The following is a 26629-nucleotide window of genomic DNA, read 5'->3' on the forward strand; positions in this document are numbered from 1 at the left end:
AGGTCAATTTCAGTGCACAAAATTTTGAAGGTCAAAGGTCAAGGTCACTTTGTCGCAAATCAGGGGAGTCGACGAAACCCTTCTTGTTTGAGTAATTTTGATCGGATCGTCTTCAAACTTCATGGGAATATAGTTCATGGTCTGGCGCTCAGCTGATTAATTTTTGGTGGCGATTGGCCTTGACCTTCATGGTTAGCGCCTCAGGTCAAACATATTTGACCCCAAGGTCAAATTTTCAAGTTTTAGGAACCATATCGTGTAGTACCTCAAATTGAACACCTCGATGAGTGCTTTCTAGATATGTCAAGCTTGAGACATTATGATGTCATTTGGTGACGTTATGAGGCAAAAGCATATTTTTCATGGTTACTCTGTAGAACGATTCTCATCGGAATCTCTCGTAGGCAGATATTCCTCAAGGAGTCGCTCCTGGTGGATAGCAGCTCTGTTCACCTCAGTGTGACCTTAAAGAAGTCACACGTGGTCACCTTTTGGCAAGATACGGGTCACCCTGGGGGTGACATTGCTTTATTTGTTTGTTTGTCTGTTTGTAGGCACGATAACTCGAGAACGGAAGAAGCTACCAATGTCAAATTACACCACGTGATTCAGGAGCGTGATGGCTAGTGCTGATTAGATTTTGGTCAAAATCGGTCAAAGGTCAAGGTCACAGTGAGGTCAAACATAATTCCGTAAATTCACGTGGAGAAATGGAGTGTTTTTGCTTCGCTCGACGTTACGAGTTCGTTTTAACTTCGATTTTAATTTTGTCTTCGGTTTTTGCGATCGCTTAGGACGCTTAAAACTCGGTTGTCGAAATTCTGGTAAAAATCGGATGTTTTGGAGACGTTTTAAGATTGTATAAAAAATATTTCACTCGACGTGTCACGGGTCATCACGTGATGCAGTACGCTCGAGCTGACGCGTCGTTGAGTTACGTTGAGGTATATTATATTGTGTGGAGAAATGGAGATTTTTGCTTCGGTCGATGTTACGATTTTTGATGGTTTGGTACAGAATCATCGTAGAAACTTCTGGTTTGCGTCATAACCTTCTCCAGAGACAGCTTTTATTAGACAAGGTCAGAGGTCAAGTTGACGATTTCGTAAGTACCAGTCTATGACTGCTTGTTTGTTTGTTTGTTTGTTTGTGAACAGTATTACGGAAAAACTCCTCGACGGATTACCCACGTAAATCTATTTGTGTCTCAAGGAATCTCGTAATGACGAATGAATTGAGTATGTAAAAGTTAAAAGTAAAAGGGAAAGTTGCAAACTATAACTCTGTGAGCACTGTTGACGTCAAATTGAATGAACAGGATATCAGGTTCACTTGAGTGACCTAGCAGTATTGGCGGCGGAGGTTTTACACTCTACCGAGTGCTCCCCCTCTAGTTATAATATGTAATTGGAATTATATTCAGTGAGAAATAAAACAAGAGGGATTACTTTCGCAATGACTCTAATCTATGTATAATTCCAGCAATGTGTGTGTGTGTGTGTGTGTGTGTGTGTGTGTGTGTGTGTGTGTGTGTGTGTGTCTGTGTCTGTGTGTGTGTGTGTGTGTGTCTGTGGTGTGTGTTTGTGGGTGTGTGTCTGTGGGCGTGTGTGTGTGTCTGTGGGTGGGTGTGTGTGTGTGTGTGTTTCTGTGGGTGTGTGTCTGTGTGTCTGTGTGTGTCTGTCCGTGTGTGTGTGTGTCTGTGGTGTGTGTGTATGTGTGTGTCTGTGTGTGCGTGTGTGTCTGTGGTGTGTGTCTGTGGGTGTGTGTGTGTGTGTGTGTGTCTGTCTGTGTGCGTGTGTGTGTGTGTCTGTGGTGTGTGTCTGTGGTGTGTCTGTGTCTGTGTGTGTCTGTCTGTGTGTCTGTGTGTGTGTGTGTGTGTGTGTGTGTGTGTGTGTGTGTGTGTGTGTGTGTGACCGCTGTTTCTCGACAACCACTGGTCCGATCTAATTGAAACTTGCCAGGTATGTTGCTGGGGACCTGAGTATGTTCCTTTTTAGGTCATCTCTATCATCTCAGTAGAGATGCCCTAATAATAACAGTCTCGAAGTCCGTCCGTCCGTTCACAATCAAACCGAGTGGAGACAAATAACCAATAGTGGAATGGATAGAGGTTGATGAGACATGCACAACGATATAACTTTTAAGGTCGTCCAAGGTCGAGGTCAACGTCACGAGGCTGTCAAAGTTGCGAAAATCGTCGATTTCAAATCGTATCTCCTCCCTCATTTATCAAGAGAGATCAAATGTTATTAGTGATTCAGATACTATGGACTATTATCTTGAACAACACAAGCCATTTTTTTGAAATTTGCTCTCGTTCCAATTTTATAGCCCTTCAAACTTCGTTCTGATTCCCCGTATGAGCCGTTCATAAAGTACGTACATACAAAAACAAAAGTATTAACTTAAGAACCCGAACTCTCCGAGACAAATATTACATTTGAAGCTTTTGTCAGATTTAACTAAAACAATGGAACACAAGTTTATATGCACACTTACTTTCATTTATGACATTAACATTGTTTTGAATGTCAATTTGTACTTTTATTTTCATAAATGACGTGTGCTGTGATATTAAAAGAAAAAGGTAAATTACACCATGAGGGACTGCATCGTCATGGCTTACAAACATCGGTTCATAAGGAACTGCTGGCTTTGCAAGCGATGAGCGATGTATGAGGGGGGTGGGTGGGTGGTCACGAGCCTGCATACAGAGGGGGGTGGGTGGGTGGTCACTAGCCTGCATACAGAGGGGAGGGGGTGGTCACTAGCCTGCATACAGAGGGGAGGGGGTGGTCACTAGCCTGCATACAGAGGGGAGGGGTGGTCACTAGCCTGCATACACAGGGGGTGGGTGGTCACTAGCCTGCATACAGAGGGGAGGGGGTGGTCACTAGCCTGCATACAGAGGAGAGGGGGTGGTCACTAGCCTGCATACAGAGGGGGGTGGGTGGTCACTAGCCTGCATACAGAGGGGAGGGGTGGTCACTAGCCTGCATACACAGGGGGTGGATGGTCACTAGCCTGCATACAGAGGGGAGGGGGTGGTCACTAGCCTGCATACAGAGGGGAGGGGGTGGTCACTAGCCTGCATACAGAGGGGAGGGGGTGGTCACCAGCCTGCATACAGAGGGGAGTGGGTGGTCACGAGCCTGCATACAGAGGGGAGGGGGTGGTCACTAGCCTGCATACAGAGGGGAGAGGGTGGTCACTAGCCTGCATACAGAGGGGAGGGGGTGGTCACCAGCCTGCATACAGAGGGGAGTGGGTGGTCACGAGCCTGCATACAGAGGGGGGTGGGTGGTCACTAGCCTGCATACAGAGGCGGGTGGGTGGTCACTAGCTTGCATACAGAGGGGGGTGGGTGGTCACTAGCCTGCATACAGAGGGGGGTGGGTTGCTGGTCACTAGCCTGCATACAGAGGGGGGTGGGTGGTCACTAGCCTGCATACAGAGGGGGGTGGGTTGGTGGTCACTAGCCTGCATACAGAGGGGGGTGGGTGGTCACTAGCCTGCATACAGAGGGGGGTGGGTGGTCACTAGCCTGCATACAGAGGGGGGTGGGTGGTTTCGAAACCTGGAAGTAGAGCGTACGTACTTTATGAACTGCCCCTATTCCAGTCTGGCACAGTCACTTACTTTCGACCTCTGGCAGAGATGACCGGCACTCCCTCTTGGGGGTATTTTAAAGGTTTGATATTAAATGGACAAGTGCTTCCCAAGTTATGGCCATTTATTTAACAAACCAATGACAGAACACTTTGCTGCGTAGGCGTGGCTGATGCGCCATTTAGTTACCAATTTATGCGCCGTGGCTGAGATAACAATTGGATAAACAGTCAATCGAAAGGACACGTTGCTGCGTAGGCATGGCTGTTGGGGAAGAGATCCTCAGCCGCGTTCCCCATTACGGGTTACAACGTGCGGACTTCCGGATAGTGATGACTTACTGTATTCTAATAATTTCTCGATTTCTTATGCGCATTTATAGATAAACACAATGCCCCCATCCATTCGTCCTTTAGGAGAGCGAAGGAATGGCCTGTGTGGTTGTTAACCTCCGCCATCGAAGATTGGAGGTTACTGTTTTCACCCCTTTCTGTTTGTTTGTTTGTTTGTTTGTGAACAGTATTATGGAAAAACTCCTCGACGGATTTTGACGAAACTTGGTGGGGGGGTTTGGTATGGTCCAAGGATCATGCCATTAGATTTTGGACTTTGTCCCCTCCCCCCAAAAAAAATTGTTAGAAAAAAAAATTCTTTTGCAATTTTTTTTCAACAAAATTTCGATTTTTTTCTTTTGCATTTCTACATGTTTTAAGTAATTTCCAACCCCCCCTCTCCCAAAAAAAAATGTTGGAGAAAAGAACTATAACTGTCAGCACTGTTGACAACATATTTAATGAATTGAAGATATAAGGTTCACTTGAGTGACCCAGCAGTATTGGTGGCGGAGGTTTTGCACTCTCCCGAGTGCTCCCCCTCTAGTTTGAGTTTGTTTTGTTTTTTTGGTTTGCATGTACGGCCACACACGTACGGGCACACGAGAGTGAAGGAATGGCCTGTGTGGTTGTTGTTTCTGGCACACAGTTTGAAAGTTTTTTTTATTTTTATTTTTTTGCACATACAGCTACGCACGTACGGCCATGCACATACGGGCATGTACTAGTATATACAGGAATAAAAAAAAACATTCTTAAACAAGAAAAAGAGCAATCAGACATTGCAGTTCCTCACCAGGACTGCTTTTGTTTGGTGTATTTTGTGTACTGGTGTGTTACATAATTTACTTGAAGGGCACTCAGTAGAGCGCATACCTCCACCACGTAATGCATGATCCACGAGAAAGCCCAATACATTTTTGAACTAGAGGGGGAGCACTCGGTAGAGTACAAAACCTCCGCCACAAATACTGCTGGGTCACTTAAGTGAACCTGATATCCTATTCATTGTAGGTCAAAACGGATCAGACTCTACTGAACCACGATTGAATAAACTAAACTAGATCGACGCGCATGTAGAAATGCCAAAAAAATAAAATCGAAATTTTTTTGAAAAAAAAGGTGCAAAATTTCTGGGGGTTTTTTTCTCTAACAAATTTTTTTGGGGGGTTGGAAATCACTTAAAGCATGTAGAAATGCAAAAAAAAAATTCAAATATTTTTCAAACAAAATCGAAATTTTTTTGAAAAAAAAAAGGTGCAAATTTTTTTTTTCTCTAACAAATTTTTTTGTTGTTGTTGGAAATCACTTAAAACATGTAGAAATGCAAAAACAAAAATTCAAATATTTTTTCAAAATGGCCACCATAGCGGCCATATTGGACTTTGGACCAAGTCCAAAATCTAATGGCATGATCCTTAGACCATACCTAATCCCCCCCACCAAGTTTCGTCGAAATCCATCCAGGAGTTTTTCCGTAATACTGTTCACAAACAAACAAACAAACAAACAGACAGGGGTGAAAACAGTAACCTCCGTCCATCTTCGATGGCGGAGGTTAAATATCACCCATTCTATACAGTTCTATATCGTTTTTGGCCCTATCTCTCAATGGTGAAGAAGCACTTAAAAAATGCTTGATGCTTGACTCCTGCAACTTGACTCATTTATTTATAGTAAAGCTATGCAAGGTTTCCATTTGCTGTTTCAGACCTGTTTGTCATTTAGTAACACAATTCACAGCCTTATATTATCGAAATCAATTTGACAAAGCATTCAAATCATTTCCGATCATACAGGTGACATTAATTATGATGCAGACACAACGAGAGACACAGCCCAGCCCCCAAATAGTCCTGCAGCATAGTCTGATATTTCAGATCAATTGTTCAAATTTGCATAAAAGCACCAAATTTGGTACACATGTAGAATGATGTATTCCGAACAATTCTAGATATGGAGCCACCCGAGATTGTGCCTTGCTCAGCTTCGGCGACCATTTTCCAAAATGGCCTCCATTCTACTTTCGCTAAATTGGCGATATGCTCTTATTTTCTTATTGTATTGGTGGAAGATATAGGGAAAGTGTAAAATTCAGTAAATTGACCATGAAAAGGTGTATTCAAATATTATGAGCCAGTATTTTCAGTAAAAAAGGCATTATTTGATTATTAAATATTGATTATTAAATATTAAATATTGATTGATTATTAAATATATTCAAATATTATTAAAGGCATTATTAAATTGCTGCTCTCCAGAAACTTTTCGCTGAAAAGTACCCATTATTGCCTGGAGAACAAGAGTCAAATGATATTCATCACATTCAATGGGTTTGGAATCAACAAAAATTGCATTATAGATTACATACTTTACTCTATTTTGAAAAGGGAACTGATAATCGTGATAATGACAAACTCAGAAAATGTAGTCAAATTATTGCACACTTCACTTTGAAGTAGCTACGGTTTACTGTCTACTACCATTCTACCAGGACACATGTACACGCATACATCAGTCTAGTACAATATGAGTTTCTGAGCTCAAGTGTACTGGCTCTGGATCAAGAAGTCAACACTTTTACAAGCAATGCGACTTTGCATTTGCACGTTCTAAGCTAGGCCAATATCTCAGTCTGTGTCCACTGCGTTTGTCTACTGGCATTCTCCTTCACAAGCACACAGTCCAGTGCATTGCAGATTAGCCTTCTTGCATTTGCAGTGGTTTCTACAGCCTTTTTTTCAGCCGCACGACACCAGCTCGAAGCAGCTTTTTGAAGCCTCATGGAGTGTGGTCCAGAGCGGTTCGTAGGACCCATCCTCTGTTTGCCGCCAGCCCCAGCTTGTTGGTGATGGAAGCACGGGTTGAGGGACCAAGACCTGCCCCCAGACATAGCCACCCTGGAAGACTGATCTCTTCACATGCTGTTCCAAAGCATCGTAGGTAGGTGGGATGCACTGGACGGAGTTCCTCTTGGTGAAGAGTTTCTTTCTGACCTCGTTGACGTCCATATATGGACTGGTGCGGTCATAGAGGAGCACCACAAACCTTTCATTGCAGTGCATTGTGTCATCCTGGATGTTGACTGGCGTGGTGGTCAGGGTCACAAGAGAATCTGTCAGTTCTGGAAATGAGTTCCATGTGGCCCAGGCAGATTTCTTCCCATGCCCCACGAATGCTGATACCGTGTCACATCCGGTCATGGCGTGGAAGACAGGGAGGGCACGTGCCTTCTGTGGACCGAGGGAGGCAGCTATTTCATGGGCAGGGATGTAGCGGTCGTTCTTGCCCATCCCAAAGGCAATCCAGAGTTCATCCATGCATGGTAGTGCCTGGGCTACCATCACCGCAAAGACGACGACGTCGGTGTCTATGGTTCGAACTTGAATCCGACGGTGGTCATGTTCTGCAGCATGGGCCACATGTAGCATGATGCGAGTGTCCGCCTCTTATTGATCGCATAAAGCCAGAGAGCTTTCATCTTCCTGTCTTGGAAGGCAGATGACTGTTTCACCATCAGTGACTACCAGCTCCTTTGCCTCGTCATGGAAGGACTGCACCAGCACATCGGACAGGAAGGTGAAGAGCTCCACCTTGTTTGCGTCGATACATAGGAAACTCTGCCAGTTTCCTGGTATGGCTGCGGTGCTCACCACGCGCCGTCGCACCCCTTTTCCTTGTTTCTCCCTTGTCGCCGTCTTCAAGGAGCCATCTTTGTAGCTATCCCAAACGAGGTTGAGACGTGAAGCACGACGCAGCTGCCCCTCGACGTATGGGATGAAGACTTGGTGGGCATATTCTTCAAATTTCTTGGCAGTGCCAGGCTTCAACATCTGCACGATGACGGCGCCGTCAAGGACAACAGAAGTGACAGCAAATGCATCAGACTGAGCTTCAGCAACACCTTCAAGGCACACCAGCAAGTCGCTTTTGCTACCCAAGTGTAGCTTACCTGCATCAGATAACACGGGAGGGCATGCTTGATTTTCATGACGGAAGAACTCGTCCAGGTTCCCGTCGCAGTTCTGGCAGCCTTTGTAGAGCCTTGCAAATAAGGCCATATCATTCTTCACAGATGCTTCCTTTCCTTTGGGTGCTTTTGGACTTCTGTCTTGTTCCGAAGAGAGGGAGTTTGTTCCTCTTAATAGGCTCGTCAATAGTCTTGGTTCTGTCGATGAGGCAATCCTTTGAGTATGCCTGAAACTGTTCTTGTCCAATCTGCTTGGCAGTGCGAACTGTTTCAATCACTGCAGGATCGGCAATCTCCTTGGTGTCTAGGACCAGCAAATCTGGACTATCCTCCTCGAAGGGATTCCCCAGCTCTTCAATGACAGCCACAAGTGATTGTACATCTTTGGCAAATGGTTCCTGTGCACGCGGTGTTTCTTCATGGTGACGTGTCTCCTCATTGGCATTTTGATGCATGTTCGCCTCTTCAAACTCCATGATCACTCTGGCAACCTCGGGTCCGGCGACCATCCAGCGCCTCAGAGCACTGGGATTGTCCGTCAGGCCAATGGCACCTTCGTTACCCTTGACACGGGCATTGTTTTGTTCATGCGCTTGGTCAAGAGGAATTGCTGAGAATGCCCTCTTGGTCTTTTGCACTGTGAAGTGGCCTGCCTTGAACTCATTGTAGATCTCTGGATGCTGTTGTGGAAGTTCTGCCATGTCACGCAGATGGACCGGTATCCACCGGGAATAGTTTATTTTCACCGAAAATGGATTTTCCCATAAAATGACCATTTTTCCCCGATACAATGGTTGGAAATATAATAAATCAACACAAATGACATTTGTATTGTTTTCCTTTGTAAATGCACATCACATGGAGTATTTATCACCTCTGAGAAACCTACAAAGAGAATAACAATGACAGATATCCCATGTTGTTAAAGTAGATTGGGGCCATTTTGGAAAATGGCTGCTAAAGCTGACCAAGGCAAAATCTCGAGTGGCTCCATATCCAGAATTGTTCAGAATACATTAGTCAACATATGTACCAATTTTGGTGCTTTTATGAAAAGTCGAACAATTGGTTTGCTATGCTGCAGTACTAAAAGAAGAAGAGAAGAACGAGACCCAGCTATAGTGAGGACAAAGGAGACGACAGCACAGGAGGGGACGAGAGTACTGGAAGTGACAGCGACAGCATTGAAGAGCAGTTGGCTCCCTCTTCTGGCAGTATTATAGCAGTCCACTCATCTGACTCGCAGACGGACAGTGACTTGGATAATAGCGAATGAACATTAACTCTGGACTTGCAGTTCTATCTTCATTATGTGTTTGTATCACCCATTTTGTTGGTGAATTGAACTGTAGGATGACCAGAAAATGCGGTTAATATTATCTCAATTTACATTTTGTGGCCTGTTTTGAGTGAGAATGGCATATTTACATGATAATAAAGCTTGGTTGAGTATTCTAGACCCCAAAATCAATTTCCCGTACCATTATAAACCCCATATTAGGTACAAACAGTTAATTTAACATGAAATGAGAACCCTTATTAATTCAATTTTGGTGGCCATTTTGGTTTTTCGTGGCCATATTGCATTTGAGGCCAAATCCTGGGTGCCCTCCAAGCTAATAACAAAGGACATAGGTTTGGAATGGCGGAACCACTGAGAAAACTTTGACAGGAAAACCTAAGAGGTAGTTTGAATATAATTAAGATGATTTTGGCGGCTATCTTGGATTTGAGGTCAAATCCTGGGTGGCCCTCAAGCTAATTTTAAAGGCTATAGGTCCAGTATGCCGGAACTGCTGAGAAAAATTTGACAGGAAAAACTATAAGGCAGTATAAACCTAATTAATTTAATTTTGGCAGCTATTTTGATTTTTGGCGGCTATCTTGGATTTTAGGCCAAATCCTGGGTGGCTCCCAAGTTAATCTCAAGGGATATATGTTCAGGATGACAGAACCACTGAAAAAACCTTGACAGGAAACACTGCGAGGCAGTATAAATCTCATAAACGTAATTTTGGTGGCAATTTTGGATTTTGGCCGCCATATTGAATTTAAGGCAAAATTCTGGGTGGCCTCCAAGCCAATATCAAATGGTATGGGTTCAGGATGATGAATCCACTGAGAAAACCTTGACTGGAAAAAACGTTAGTTTTTCCTTGAGTTTGCCCTGTCTGTAAGATTGGATAAGCAATGACTGAATGTATCGTGGTCAAAAATGCACACAGGTAGACAGACACTAAATTAGGAATTTTGGTATGATGTTTCCATGTACTCTATGTGTTGAGGTCACATATTTATTTGAGCAGGGTAGGGGGAGGGGGTGTTGGGTGCACTGAGTGAGGCCTTGGTGATATGCACACGTGCGACAAGTGCCTCGTCACAGAAGCACTTCCACATTGAAATGTAGCATTAGCCGTGGCAACATCACATGAGAAAGGAACTGTGTGAATGCAACAATGTTTGTGCTATGTTTTCAAGATATTATTTCTCCTTTTTTCACAGTATCTCTTCAAAATATCTATCAGTTATGTAAAAATGAAACTCGAGAATGGGCAGTTCATCCAGTAGTTCCTTTCCCTGGTGTATTGCCAGCTCATCACCTCAATTCTCCTTAAAAAACATAAAAAAAAGGTGCCTCACTGGACCGTGGTGTCAGGGGTCAGCCTCCATGGCTACAGGCAGCCTTTCCTGGAGCTGCTAAGGCTTTGCGAGAGTCCAAGATACGTGCACCGTTTAGGGATTAAGGTGCCAAACTCCCAAAACAAGGGCAAAGAAAAACACCACAGCACACAAAAGCCATGCGGGCATGCCATGCCGGATTTAGATGTTGGTTTGATAGAGTTACATTTAGTGGCTCAGATGGATATCGGTCTGTAGGACCCCCATGACTGCCCAAAATGGACTCCTGCATCACATTTTGGCAATGCTTTGTGTCATTTTGAATCCTCCAAATCAATATTTTGAGAAAACATTTGACTCATGAGCTCATTGTCAGAGGTATTGCCATCCCACCTTAAGAATTTCACACTCATTACATTGCACTTCTATACCATAAAAATTATTTCAAGGACATTTTGTTGACCTGTAGCATTCACACAGGAATTTAATTTGGGTCATTGGGCTGGAAAACAGAACCAATTACAAAATTTAGTTTTTGAAAATGTCACAGCCTGGAGGTCTGAGGTCTTGGACATAGCAGAGCAAGGCAGGTCTTATTCTGCTGTCCTTTGTTCATTTGTCTATTATGTGATTATGTCGGAGGAATCCATGTAATTTAAGGACAAGCTCTTTTTAAAGGCCTGATATTAAATGCTAAAATTAAAATATAAACTTTGCAGTCATTGGAATGAAATAATTGTGTAAATTCTACTTTTACATATACACTTAGCTTTTTTTAAAACAGACTCTTGTTGAGATCATTTTTGAATGACAAGACAAGAATGTAACCTTATTAGTCTCGGTGGTTTCTTTACAAACTCCTCTCAAACAGTGACGAGTCACTGCAATAGTTATTTGTACTTTGTAGAGGTGATATGGCAAGTGTTCCACCTTGGAAAACTGATCTTCATTTGAGTTTTTTGTGGCACTCACATGGTTGTCAATGTACAATTGATGGGTGGCCATTAATGAACAGTTGGCCATTCTGCAGAGAATGAGTATCCTTGAATGGCACCTTGCATCAATTCCATGAATGATCTCCGCAATCTCATTCGGCACAATCACACAACACTCCAGGAACAATGTTGTATAAACACTTTTAATGGGAATGGTTCTGATACTTTGCAAGCTCTATCTTAACCTGAGTTTTTCCTTACAATACGTGGTGTAATTGACACCGTATGTGGATCTTTATGGTATAGGAAGTAGAGTTTGCACCATCCTTTTCTCTGTACAATTTCTCAACTTCTCACTATGCAATAAGGGGCTAATCCACACAGTGGGTCAGGGATCCAGAACCCAGCCTTGTACTTCTGGCTATAGTGGAGGCTAATCTTAGAGTATCACTGGATTTACTGTCAGATTACTGAAGTACGGGCATACTCTTCCCTTGCTTCAGATATATTTGGTGACGTCTCAATCCTCTACAGCCTCTCTAGCATCCCTGCATCCTTTGCCCTGACAACCATCGATGATATTCCAGCTCCATAGAGTCACATTTGTTCATTCACGAACCCAGTAATCAACTTTTCCAAGTCCAAGCTTTTCACTCCCCCTCCTTCCATTTTTTGCCCCTTTTCCCCCATCTGTAGCATCACATTTCTTTATCTGATCATCTCCTTCATAATGTTAGTTCACTGCCATCTCATGGTGATTGCCATCCCTACCCCCTTCAGGAATACTTTTCTATTCCAGCTAACATTGCTCGTCTTTATGTCCCACATTCATCTGTTATCCACCACCTTGCTGTTTGTATGTCAACCTTACACATTTCTGTTGTTCAGCTCTTTCATGAGCCTCTATCCAAATGTAAAAAGGCATGAATTATGAGTTTTGATAAGATGGCAAAAATAGGTTTGAGATTTATTATTCTTTTTAAATTATTATATACTATGAAACAATGGAGAAAATAATGGAAGATGAAAAGATTTCAACATCTTCAGAGGAAAAGGCACTTTTGTACAAAGAGCATGCTCAGGTTTGGCAGGATAGAAGAAGGCAATTTGGGAATGGATAGAGTATTAGTCCAAAAGCATCATATTCAGCTGATAGTGTAAGGTATTTATGATTCACAAGCGAATACAGATGAAACTAGAGGGGGAGCACTCGGTAGAGTGCAAAACCTCCGCCGCCAATCCTGCTCGGTCACTCAAGTGAACCTGATATCCTATTCATTCAATTTGACGTCAACAGTGCTCACAGAGTTAGAGTTTGCAACTTTCCCTTTTACTTTTAACTTTTACATACTCAATTCATTCGTCATAACTTGATTCCTTGAGACAGAAATTGATTTTACGTGGGTATATCCACCTGAAGTTCCAAAATCAGCCGCAATTATAATTTTGGCATGTTTTTTGTTGGAAATCACTTATAACATGTAGAAATGCAAAAAAAAAAAAATCCAAATTTTGTTCAAAAAAAGTTGCAAAAAAATATATATTTTTTCTCTAACAATTTTTTTTTGTGGGGGGGGGGGGGGTGGAAATCACTTAAAACATGTAGAAATGCAAAAAAAAAAAATTCAAATATTTTTTCAAAATGGCCGCCATCGCGGCCATATTGGATTTTGGACTAAGTCCAAAATCTAATGGCATGATCCTTGGACCATACCTAATCTCCCCACCAAGTTTCGTCGAAATCCGTCGAGGAGTTTTTCCGTAATACTGTTCACAAACAAACAAACAGAAAGGGGTGAAAACAGTAACCTCCGATCTTCGATGACGGAGGTTAGCAACTGAAATGGGATGAGAATTGTGAACAGACTTGTACCTCTTGATGAATGATAGCTTCCAGGCAATTTGGTCACAACTGCACAAAAGTTGATCGGCATGGGTTTACACATTGCAAGCCGACTCTACTGCATCATTTGGCAGGTATTCGGTCACAAGTATTAACCAATTCATAACAAAACTACAACAGCACTCGGTAGAGCACATACCTCCACCAGGCTGAACAGTTTACATTTTGTATCCCACTGATCGACCGGATCTGGATTCGGACCTTAACCAACATCTAATTATTGTGACCTAACCAACACATCTACCTATTTTTGTCATAATCCATCCACAACTTTTTGAGATTTCGTGCTATATATCATTTTTCACCACATCTCAATGGTGAAGAATCACTTATAAAAAGTCTAGTAGCCGGATTCAGATCTTCATCAAAATCTAATCATTTTGTCCTTGTCACACACTGAACCTCTCCACCAAATTTCGTCCGAAGCGGTCCAGGGTGAAATCCAAAAGTCATTAGCATTTTTAAAAAATGCATTTTTGACTCTGAAATATTCCAGACATCAAATTTGGGTAAAAGTTGGTCTTCATACTCATCTTGGTAGGAGTCAACTTATTAAATCCCAAAATAATTGATTGCATACATATTTTTTGAAAAAAATGATTTTTTGATGATTTTCCAAAAAAATGACTTTTTTACACGAAAAAGCCTGTTTTTAGAAAGCTCAATTTTTTTTTTTGAAAGCATCCCTCCAGTAAATTTTTGATTTGTAATGACAGATCATATCAGAAATAACTGTTCAGAATTAATTTTGACCATATGGAACAAAATAATTTTTCACCAAATCACATCAACAACATGAACATTTTTTTCCGTCCCTTCACATTGTACTATACCGAGAAGTTGGTTGGGACTGAACTTTCACTTAAAGTACATATAAAAAAATGCTATTCAGACATCTCCCATATGATTACAAATGCAGTAAAACAGATTTCATTAAATTTATATTTATAATGTATATACACTCTCGGCAAGAAAATAAAAGTTAAGATTTCTCAATTCTATCGATTCCATCCCTTCGCCATGATTTTTTTTCCAGAATTTTTTTTATGCATCAAGTGACTAATTTGAAATTTGGTGTACTTATGTAGCCCGGACTCATCGCTTCAAATTATACTCTTTCCTGGAATTAATACCCTCAATCAGTTTTTGACTCTAAGATTATTGTACCATTTTCCATCCCTTCACTTTACGGGACTTTTGGATTTCACCCCCGACATGACTTTTTGAGATATCCGATTCACAAATAAACAAACAAACAGACAGGGATGAAAACATAACCTCGGTTCACCTTTGGTGGCGGAGGTAACAACTACCTGGTGCGTTCAAAAAGTTCTCACTAAGAGATACAATAGTTATTTAGGAAATATTAATTTATCATTATATATATACATTTTCAAAAGTAAAATCTATTGTGAGTATCTCATGCAAAGAAACCTTTTGAACGCCTCTCATCGCAAGACGTTTGTAGAACTGTACTTTAGAGACCTTTGGTGGTGGTGGTGATGGTGTCAATAAAACACAGTTCAGGCACCAGAGAGTGGAATTAAGAGGCTGGTAATGGCTCTTGTAAGGTGTGATTGACTGTGAAGCGAAAAGGAAACTCCTTGTAGTTGATCATCGGGCTAAGTAACACGTTCCACTTTATAAAGTATAATGCTAAAATAATTGTTTGCATCGATTTTCCATACAAGGTTTTTGTGCAATGTTTATTTTCGCATTGTACAAAGTGCACAATGCTTTCAGTCACTTTCCTCTTCATTAACAAACTGGAGTGGGATCATATGGAAAAACAAAATATTGTGAATGCACTTCCGAATTGTAATATAATTATACCTCGCCTCTAAGCTATCTAGCCAGGGTTCGAATCCCGACCCAGCTAGAAAATGTCATCCTGGTATTTCACAGGCAGGGTGAATCATCAATGTGTGTGCCGTCCCTCGGATGGATGTTCAACTCGGCGTCCCGTTTGCCAGCATTAGTTGGTGGGCGTTAGACATCCCACGGTGTCCTCCGTGAAGAGGATGCGAATTATCACCAGCATGGCATGAACAAATTCCAAATTCCTGCCGAGAATCTGGGTAGCAAGTGATCTTGTCCTGTTGGAGGTTCCATGACACCACATCACGCTGCTTGCGATATTGGCGTGTGGTTTTGTCTGGTTGAGCAGCTCCTGCACAACAAACAAATTGACCAGGTAGTTTGCATTTTCAGGTGAACAGCCTTCTTCAGATGCAACATATTACAGGATAATTATACACTGCACTTAAAATGTCGATCACAGGCCTTTTTATTTTCTTCCTTTGCTTTTTGTAAGATGTGTTTTTGCAGATAGGTATGCCATGGATAAATAAAATTACTTTTTGCTGAACGTCAAGTCAAAGCCCCAGGTTAAAAAGTTTTTGAAGTTCAATAAGTCTTTTTATAAGACAAGGAGAGTAATTCTGAGTGGTCTATAAGTTGTTTTACTTGTGTTAATATCTGTTCTACAAGGAAAAGATTTAGGTGATCTTAAAGTTGACAAAATTATCTTTGCTTTCTGATATATAATGGCTGTGTTTGGATGCATGCGAGACACGTGCACGGCAGAATAGGTAAATAGAGATCACGTGATGTTAGTTCCTTTAATCGACACTTTTATCCGCTCAGTATTGGCTCTTTGATGTGGCTTTAGCGCTGAGATATAGATATTACCTCGTTTCTTTTGAGCTCACAAAGAGAATGGAAGTTAAGCCTTTGTTACGAGGGATCAGTCCTGGATATGGGTAAAGCAAGGCCGCTTGGAGGAGGGCCACAGGCCATTGCTTGTGAATTGCAGCGACTTCTGATTGTGATGTGAGATAGCAATTGGATAAACAGTCAATCGAAAGGTAGCAATTTTAAGCACCTTAAGCAATTGGCAAAATCTACTGGATGATGTGCGTTTACGCACATGGAGGTAGTTAACGTTAATGTGCATGAGACCACCAAGATGGTGGACACATTGCATTTGTTTACTCAGCAATTATGGAGAGAGCAGGAGAACGGAATATTGAAGGACAGCGTTTCAGTCTCGACCATAAAAGTGCTTCTAAGGTGCTTTCTTACTGCCATTTAATTGCCTTCTTATTTTTACTGAGGGATGCCAACGGGGTCACAAAAGCCTACCCCAGGCATTTGCTTTTCTGCTCTAAAACTAGTACTGAACGGAAGAGGAAATTTAATTGTTTCTACTAATTTATCTTTATACTTCACACACTTCAGAGCAAATCCACTAAAATAATCTTTTAGGGATTTTTTATTATCACTATAAATGTTTTTTATTTGCTGTATTTTTGTTTTATTTTTTGTTTGATTGTAATGTTTTATTGTTTAGGTTGAAGAATATTTCAAGTATTGGGCTGGAAGAATAGCTTAGAGGTGTGTGCATGCAGCACTGAGCTGTCTGGCCTGAGTTTGAATCTCAACCCAGCTATAAACTGTCATCCTGTTTCACATGCAGGTCGAGGCATCGATGTGCGTGTGATACCTCGAAAGGACGTTTAGTCGGAGGACCTGTCGACCAGCACGAGAGATGAGAGATCCCACGGTATCTTTCGCCAAGATTACAAATTCCGACCCTAAACTGTGAGTCACAGTGGCCTGGTCTTCTTGAACACTCCTTGACACCATTTTACACCACTTGCTATCTAAGAGTGTGTTTGTTGTCGAGTTCAGCAGCTGATACACTCGAAAACAAGTTAATGTACCTAGGTTGTTCGCATGTCACATGCAAGGGCCCATCGTCAGCGAGAAAGATAAACCATGAATGAATTTCATATATTACAAGTAGCTACCTTTAAAATACATGAAGTTTTTAATGTATCAAAAACAATTATATTACTGTTGAAAAAAAATTACGCTTCATGTATTGTTTTCTGCAAATTAGAAAATAAGAGGAATCACCAGATGTGTGTAACACGTAGGCAATGGATTTGAACTGTTTGTGCTGTTAAGGTCTACACAATGAGTCACAGGGAATAACATGTGGCAGAAGGTCGTGATGACTACATTTTAATCTACTAAAGCTAATTTAACAGTTTTGTGCAAAAGGCTGCATTGCTTAAATATTTAGGGCCTTGGGGTGTTACCCTGACCAAGGCTTCATTCTCTATGAGGGTTTACATAGTGTTAATCACATTAGGATGTAAGAACCTTGCCTCATTAAAACCCGTCTTAGTAAAGAAACATCTAAGCAACCTCATTAGGTGCAATTGATGGATATCCTCAAATGGGAAGCAAGATGAGATCAAATTCCATTAATTCAGAATGAACCTATTGAACTAAGTGACAGTTGTAACTTTAATAATTTTATAAAAATTGGGACATCATAAAAGAACCTTGATTAAGGCAGACCACTGGCTAGCACCATCATCATGGAAACAAATACATACAGGACTCAGCTGCTTCAAAACCAAACAAGGACATCTTTCCAGGATAAAGCACTGTGGTGTTGTCGTTTAGGGAATTGTCTTCTGACACCTTGAATAAAGGTTTGAATCCCACTTATGCTGTGTTACTTGTCTGTCTCCTTTTGATTCGCATATACTGTGAAGACAGACAAATTGAATCCCATGTACGTTGTCAATTCATTTTTTCTTCACATTGTTCCTTTCTCATGGACATCCATGTGAGATAGCTTCCAAAGACACTAGATGCCTGAGAAGGTACATATTTAAACAAAAGATCATTGTACACCTCACCCCACCCAGCCTTGAGGAATAGGTCCTTTTAACTCTTACTTTGCGTTTCCAAGAATGATCTATATTTCCTACGAGCCACCATTTTCTCTGAACCTGTATTCTCCAAAGCTGAGAGAGCAAGCAGCAAATTTAATTACTCGAGATGATGTAAAATGCCATAATATTTTGTCCAAGTACTACTGAACTGGAGGTTTATGAAAGTGCCAAAAAGGTGATTTGTGTTCTACAGTGTTCATGTATATAATCCAATGGAAATAAAATAAAGATATTAAAAGCTGTAAAAAACAAACAACATTTTTCTGAAGTTTACCGCCTTGATGCGCCGCCTTTTACACCACCCAATTTAACATGTTACATTAGTTATTCTTGCCTGTTGTTTGTGTCCTTTATGATGCCCCATAAAGCAGTAAGTTTCCTGTTTGGAATTATTTTCAATTTTGTTTGACTGCCAGACAGGCAGACAGAGAAATATAATTACCTTACTCCTCTGTGCGCTTGCACACTCGGGAGAAGATTCCATACAATTTGCCAATTTCAGAGACAAAGTACTGCTAAACTGCAGATTTGTGTTCAAATTCATGTTCTCCACTGTTAAAAATAAAACATTCAATTGAATTAATAGTTCCTCATTCATCGACTAACATATATCTGTAGACAGACAGTTGCAAAATCACTTTACACCACATATTAACTTCCAGGATATCTGATTAAATAAAGATAACAAGCTCAAATGAGCTAAGATCCTCGTCCTCTTAATGATGACGTCATAAAAACGAATATGACGTCATTGTGATGTATCAGGTTTGCGATGAATTATCTGTGCTAAAGCCTAGCTTGATTCCCGCAAACGAAATTCAAATAGCTTGCCTAGTTTCGGAGATAATGGTATAGGCGATTTCCATTAGCGGTGATATTATGACGTTAACTTTTTTCTCGGAAGAATTTCCAAAATCGGAGATGGTTACTGCCTGCGCGTGGGCTTTCTACATAAACATGGCAAGTTTCACGAAGATCCGATGAAAACTCTGGGTTGTGAAACAAAAAATGTCAAAAATAGGAATGATGTCATAAAAATTGATATGACGTCATAGTGATGTATCATGTGCGGTAATTCATCTCTGCTAATGCCCTGTTCGATTCCCGCAAGCAGAATTCAAAAAGCTTGCCTAGTTTCGGAGATAATTTTGTAGGCGATTTCCATTTGCGGAGATATTTTGACGTCATCACTTTTTTTTCTAGGAGGAATTTTCAAAATCGGAGATGGTTACTGTCTGCGCAGGGTATTTTTACATATATTTGCCAAGTTTCAGGAAGTTTCGATGAAAACTGTAGGCTGTGAAACAAAAAAGTCCACAAGAAGAAGATAAAGAACCACAACGTGAGTAAGACTTCGAGATCCTCCACGAGGATCTAAAAACCACATTTTGCAACATTAAACATTAAACATTGATGACTCCATAGAATTTCAAATGATCCAAGAATATCAAATCCTCCTTGTTGATTCATTAATTATTAGTTTTGAAGTACAAGTCGAAACAGACAACAAGGTACAATAACAAGATCTTACACACAAACAAATGTTAAAATTGTACAAGATATTTAATTGAATAACGGTTATAAAACAGTATGCCTGTTTCAAATGTGGATTAAATAATTAACATTGTACCATTTTATTTACAGCCATTAATTTGCAAAAGTCTGCTGCCTCAAACGACGTGGTTCATAGCCTGAGTTATTTACTCCTTGTATCAATCGTTTTTGCCTTGCTGAAAAGGGCTTAGGCCTAAAACGGGTGTCTCATACTGGTTGATGATGTAAGCTTTTATAATACCACGTGACCATATAAGAAGCTAGCTGATTGATGGGTTGAGGTCTGCGATACTGTGCCTTGAAGACATCACTCCCGGAACATCCTTCATCTGTAATACATAATAACAACTAATGTTTACCTGTCATAATATGCTTCTGTCTCGACAAACCTAATGTTTCTGGTTTCTTTATAAACACCTTTGAATACAAGCACGGACATGGTTCAAGATGTATGATTTTTGTTTCCAAAGTCCATTTGTGGTTGAAGGTCCCCCCCCCCTCCCTTTGAGGCAGGAGATGTGCGGAATTTTAAAGAACCAAAAAAAACTTCAAAGAAATAGAGGCATAATGGGTGGAAAATAGGCAAGAAACAAAGGTTGCAAACAATTCGGAAAAGAAAAGGAAAGAAAGTGAGTGGGCGAGAATGACAGACAGCAATTATATAACACACTGAAAGGATGAGACGCAGAGCGACGCCAAGAAGTGGGTGAAAAGCCACCGACAGCGATGCTGTGCATACCTCAAGGGTCTTCAGAGGCTGCCCAGGAACAGCCATGAAACACCAACGAAGCGACTAAGAGATTCATGTGGTGGGAGGACCGAATCGAGGATGACATGTTGGTCATGACAGAGGGGGGTGGGGGGGCTTGTGTCTGAGTTGTTGCTTGAGAAGAAGATACCGGGGAAGGCGGTGTTAGGGTACTTCAGTGTGGGAGATTGAGCGACAGGGATAGCTGGAAGATTGGTGGCTCCCTACTGCTGGCGCTGACAGACTAAGTCTTGCACCGCGCATTCTTACCCAGCAGACCTCTCTTGCTGTTCCACATACTCCAGGTTGGAGGGAGAGCACAGCAGGCATGGCAAGTCCGCTGCCACCTCCATGTGTGAAACGAATTGAAAGTGTCAGGTTTGGGTCCATGCCGCACCTCGGAACAAGCCCACATACATTATTTGTGTTGCAATCCACAGCACGGAAAGCAAAACCAACAAACAGTCCATGGCCATCTGATACGATGAAAGCCGATCTCCTAATTTCGAAAAAAAAAAAAAAAAAAACTTCTGTCCTATTCCAAAACGTTGTCCATCAAAGTTGGAGATGCCTGGGAATCGTTGGAAGTCCTCAACAAATTTCCTCACGGTGAAACATTCACAGGGATGTTGAAAAAAAAAATCACACACGAGTAGGTTGGAGGCTTCAAATTTGGCACTAAAAACAAGCATGTAAGACAAGTGGTGAAGAACGGCTAACCTCGTGAAGACTCCTGGATCCCCTTGAATGCGAAAGTGATGAGAAACCTCCTTTTTTAAGGAGTCCGTCAGGACGGGAGGACAGCAGGGAGATGGAAGCGCGAGCAACTTCGTTTGATGATCAGATTAGCCAGAGGATTAGCAGAGAAAAGCAAACAGATGTCACACGTCAATCCAGTTGGGAGGCGGCCTGGTGGTAGGAAGATTGCTGAGTGACAAATATTGTTCACTGAAGATCTTTTCCAAGAGGAGCCCTTTTTGCAGTGAGGCCACCCCCGCAACTCACGCTGGGGTCCTATTTGCTTCACTTCACAAAAGTTTTATTCAAAGTCTTTCAAGTCCGATTGAAGAAGTTCATCAGTTTTATAACTTTTTTTTTCTCTTCTTCTTCCGCCCTGCATGGCTTTTTCAAGAAGCGAATTTATTTCAAATGTGGATTTGAAAAACTCTGAACTCTGACTCAACAAATGCAGAATTTATGGTGACTATTTTACTTTGCTTCTATTGTTGTTATTTACAAAAAAAAAAAATTTAAAGGAGGGGTGGGGGGAGAAACTTCTGATATGTTCGATACTGAATGGTTGTATAGATGAGAAATAATCAATTGCTAAACAGCTGCCGAGCAGCTCGTTTGAGGCAGCAAGAATCAAACGACCCATTGCTGTTTGTTTTGCAGCGGTTTCGGGTCATTTTGAACACGTTAGCGAGCGAGACACAAACGCAACCCGATTCATCATGTTAGACCACTACGCGCACACACGCGCAGACGCACACACCGCGCACACACCCACAACCCTCACGATCGTCTTCAAAGTGTGTGTGTTGGTTGGGCTTGTTAACGTTCTGTTTGGTGTATAAAACGCTCTGCCATTCAGGTGTCCGGTTACTTGACGACCCGAGGCTGACCCTGCGAAGCCACTTAACACCCCTAGTCGGCAGAGCAACCCATTGCGGGGGTCACATCTCCCCACCCTGGCAGCATCGCGTTTCACGATCCCGACATTCCTGTGCCCTTTCTTCTCCCATCTTGAACACCGGAGCGAGACAGAGGGGTGGTCGTTCCCTTCTCGGCCTGAGCGTTTTCTTCCAGCTTTGTACGCTCCGTAAAGACATTTACCTTTTCACCTGTATCTATATGTACACACATTTGTGGCTTGCTGTATGCATCTGCTTGCTTAGAATGCACAGTTCAGCAAAATTCCTTGGATCCAGATTGAAAGATCCTTATGCTCATAGGTAAGCTACCTTGTCATTGTTTGATAGGTCATTGTACAATGTGAACTGTGTATAGATTACGAACGTTGAAACACATGGAAACACATCAACACTGCGAGACTTTGTCTTTCCTATATTCATTCAGAAGCTGGGAAATGATGGCAGATATAGCAGAATTGATGACTCTAATCCCATGGGCTGAATCGGTGATTGGCTTCACCTCGATCAACCAAGATATACCATCAAGACACTGTCTCTGGATTCGAAAGACTATATACCATCTGTTGCTTGCATTTTCATTCAAGGTAAAATGAAAATTCGTTCTAGTATTAAGGCACAACCACTTAATGATAGGTCCATCTACTACGAGTTGCACCATAGACCACAATGACAGAAGCACAGTGAGACTTTTTAAAATGATTGGTGGGAGACGTACATTCATTGAGGCGACACATGAGTGAGCATTTCTTGAAGTCACTCTGCATTTAGGAGCTAGAGAACCATTATTTTGGCATCCTTTATCATATCCTGATGGCACAGAGATAATGGAACAGTTCACACCACCAGGTATGAGTAACAATGCAAACCAGAAGGCAGGTGATCTGGAAGTTGGACAGAGTACCAGCCTAAAGGCCTACTCTTATATGAAATGTGAAACATACTGTGGGATCTCCAACACTCACAAATGAGTGTTAGGAAATAGGAAAATAGGTGCAACGTCAGCTTAGAAGAGTATAGAAGCACCTGCAATGGGTGAGGTGCATGTGGAGCACCCCCACCTCCCACCCCCATACATTATGCAGGCCAACATCACGTGAATAATATTTGATCTGGCTGTTTGGTCAAGTCGTTAAAGTCCTGTTTCTTTTTTCAGAGGCTGGTGTGGGTTCAAGTCCTAAGAGCACTCACTCTTGCCAATATGCACTTGACAAACATGGCTAGTCTGCAAAAAAAAAGACCTTCAACATGACTTGAAGTAGTTTTTTGCCCAGCAGTGGATTGAAATAGGATAAAGTAGAAGTGGGGTATGGGGTCAATTTTATCAATGGCACTATGTCTATCATGTATGTGGGGGTGACGAACATCTTCATGGGATGACCTTCATTTTTGTACAAGCACAGCCGTGACCCTGAGATCACAACAATGTAATCTTAGGATAGTATCTCCCCTATCTTCGGATAGTAGGATAGTATCTTTACCTAGTATCTCTCCCTGGTTACTCCCTCCTCTGGAATGACAGACCTGAGCCTCGTCCTGGCGCAGGAGTTGCTCTCTTCATCAAATAATCTAATCCTCACTCTCCATGCACTTCCCTCACTCCCACACACCCCGAGGAATACCTCTGGCTACGGCTTCCTCTACACTCCCATCTCATGTTTATATGTGTACTGTACCGTCCACCAAACAGTGATGACTCCATTTACTCCTCACAATCTGAAAACAAGGAATAACTTCTATCCTCTCATCCGAACTCTCTCTTCTTCATATGTGGCGACTTCAATTGTCATCATGCCAGTTGCCAGGGTGTAGGTACCTCTCTCACCTGCCGTGGCACTTCAGCAAAAGACTTCTGTGACTCATTGGGACTGACTCAATCGGTCAACTTCCGAACCTGGATCTCAACCAATGGTACTCCATTTCTTCTGGATCTGATTTTGACCAATTTCCCTGAAAATATCTGCTGCTATTCCTCCGCTCCAATCGGTTCTTCTGACCACGTCCTTGTCAAAGTGAACATCACTCTGGCTGTTATTGGAGAACCACCTCAGCGCCGTCAAGTCTGGCATTTGACTCAGGCTGATGAGCAGGGTCTCCAAGCAGCCATCAAACTTCAAGACTGGTCTCCTATCGCTACTTTTTAAATTATCAACTCATCCTGGGAATTCTTTCAAAGAAACTTGCTCTCCCTCGTGCACAGATTTATCCCCTCTTGTCTTCAGTTGTCCTACCCTTCCTCCCACCCTTGGTTCACTGAAGCTTGTGGCGAGGCAGTTGTCCTGAAACAACTTGCCTTTGCTTCACGGAAAGCAAACCCAACTGAGGGTAATCTTAGTTCCTTCCATAAAGCTCGGAACAAGTGTGTATCTACCCTCAGGAGAGCCAAAGCCAGTGCCTATTATTACTTTTATTTAAGGTATAACTGTATGTGAATAACTTTAATCATACACCACTTTATATGATAATATATTAAGTGATGCACACATTACCTTGTAGACATGTCCATTACACAGCACCTCCATCTCACCATGGATTCAAACTGTCGTTAACAAACGATTTTTACATGCTGCACTGCGTATCTTTGCAACCACCAAGAAATTATATTCATGCTTATTTATAATGTATTTTATAGATAATATTTTTTATTGCATTTTCATCTGAACACCTCCATTATTTAATACCATCAATAAATATATAGTTTAATCAATAACGTTAATTAAAGAATTTAACTCACTAAAATAATTAATTCGTAATTATTATTATTATTATTATTATTATTATTATTATTATTATTATTATATCAAATGCAATGCAACGGGAACTTGTTTACTGGAAAACCAACCAAACTTAAATAACGTTAAATTAAATTAAACATTAAATACATTAAATTAAATAACAAGTCGACAAGCAAACTTTCTTCTTTTACATATTCAAATCTTTGTTTTAAATGCTTCATTTTTATTTTATTTTGATTTAGTTTTAAATTTATTCTGTTGAATTAATTTTTGAGTAATGAAATAGCCCACAACCAATGGCTACCAGCCAAAGGGAACTGTTCGCAACAATCCACGGATTTACAAAATTTTACATCAACACTAGTTTTAGACGGTTGATGTCCGTAATCAGAAAAAGTAAACTGGTTATGTAATAGATCAATGTAAAGAAAGAAAAGAAAAAAAAACAGCTTTACTGGCAATAAATATTTATGCATGCATGGCAAACCAAATACAAATGCCGTTATTGGGAAATAGAATCCGAGGTAAAAAGGGACATGGGAACAGATGAAAGATGAACAATCACCATTGAGAGCAAACTCCAAAACAGTAACCTGGTGTTGGCTTAGCGGTTAGCGTGGTGGTTTGGGAACCTTGAGTCCTTGGTTCAAGCGCCGTTAGCTGCTGAATTAACACCAGCGGGGATGACTCAGCCTGTCATCCTTCTGAGGTCGGTGAAATGAGTGGCAGTGTAGCAGCCAAAAGGCTGCACACGAAGGGAAGGGGTATTGTCTCTGTCTCTCTCTCTCGCTCATATATATATATATATATATATATATATATATATATATATATATATATATATATATATATATATATATATATATATATATATATATATATATATATATATATATATATATATATATTGGTCTGTTTGTTTGTCTGTCATGTTACAAGTTGAGAACAGATTAACGGATTTCATTAAATCTAACGACAATGGATTCAGTGAAGATTTGTGACAAATTTTTTTTTATGGGTACATGGGGAACACGTGGCGAAACTGCAAACACCATCTTAAGACGCTGGTTATCCCTGCACTCAGAATCCTTTTTCTTCTTGCCCTACTGATTAGCCATCACAGCAAAGATTGGTATTCCCATCAGTGAAGCAACGGGTCTTAGATTCTTGTACAGTATATAAAAGCCATTGTCTGTCTGTGTCTGTGTCTGTCTGTCTGTCTGTCTGTCTGTCTGTCTGTCTGTCTGTCTGTGTCTCTCTCTCTCTCTCTCTCTCTCTCTCTCTCTCTCTCTCTCTCTCTCTCTCTCTCTCTCTCTCTCTCTCTCTCTCTCTCTCTCTCTCTCTCTCTCTCTCTCTCTCTCTCTCTCTCTCTCTCTCTCAACTCCAAACTCGGGGTACAAATACAACTTTGTGTGGGGGTAAAATCGGCTATGTGGCCGTGGCCTCACACAGGGGAGGGGGGGGGGAGCAGAATGGGGGGCGTAAATTATCTATGTAAATGTGCACCCTATCGTGCCATCTGGTGGTAGTGGCAGAGGGTATTACAATTTCCTTTTTGCCTGGGCAATGCTGAGGTTAAAGCACTCTTCGCAAGGGTATTCTTGGACGGATTCGGATGAAACTTGGTGGACACGGGTGTGTGACCATGACAAATTTATTCGATTTTGGTGAATATCTATGTCTGGATCGAAACGAGAATTATTTGATTTTTCAAGTGATTCTTCACCATTGAGAGATAGGGCCAAAAAACATATATATATATATATATATATATATATATATATATATATATATATATATATATATATATATATATAT

The 26629-nt window shown here is 41.3% G+C and overlaps 1 long non-coding RNA gene across 2 annotated transcripts in view; it reads left to right on the top strand.

The window, feature by feature from the left end:
• The window catches only part of LOC147015684 (uncharacterized), a 104130-nt gene extending 85702 nt beyond the window's left edge, over positions 1 to 18428 (top strand). For both annotated transcript variants that reach the window (XR_015049789.1, XR_015049790.1), the window contains one exon: positions 16847 to 18428. This is a non-coding gene — a long non-coding RNA (uncharacterized LOC147015684). The remainder of the gene's footprint in view (positions 1 to 16846) is intronic.
• Positions 18429 to 26629: the final 8201 nt, after the last annotated feature.

This window comes from Eptatretus burgeri, chromosome 12 (genome assembly GCF_056783735.1).
Source record: "Eptatretus burgeri isolate ZD-2024b chromosome 12, Ebu_testis_v1, whole genome shotgun sequence".
NCBI lineage: Eukaryota > Metazoa > Chordata > Myxini > Myxiniformes > Myxinidae > Eptatretus > Eptatretus burgeri.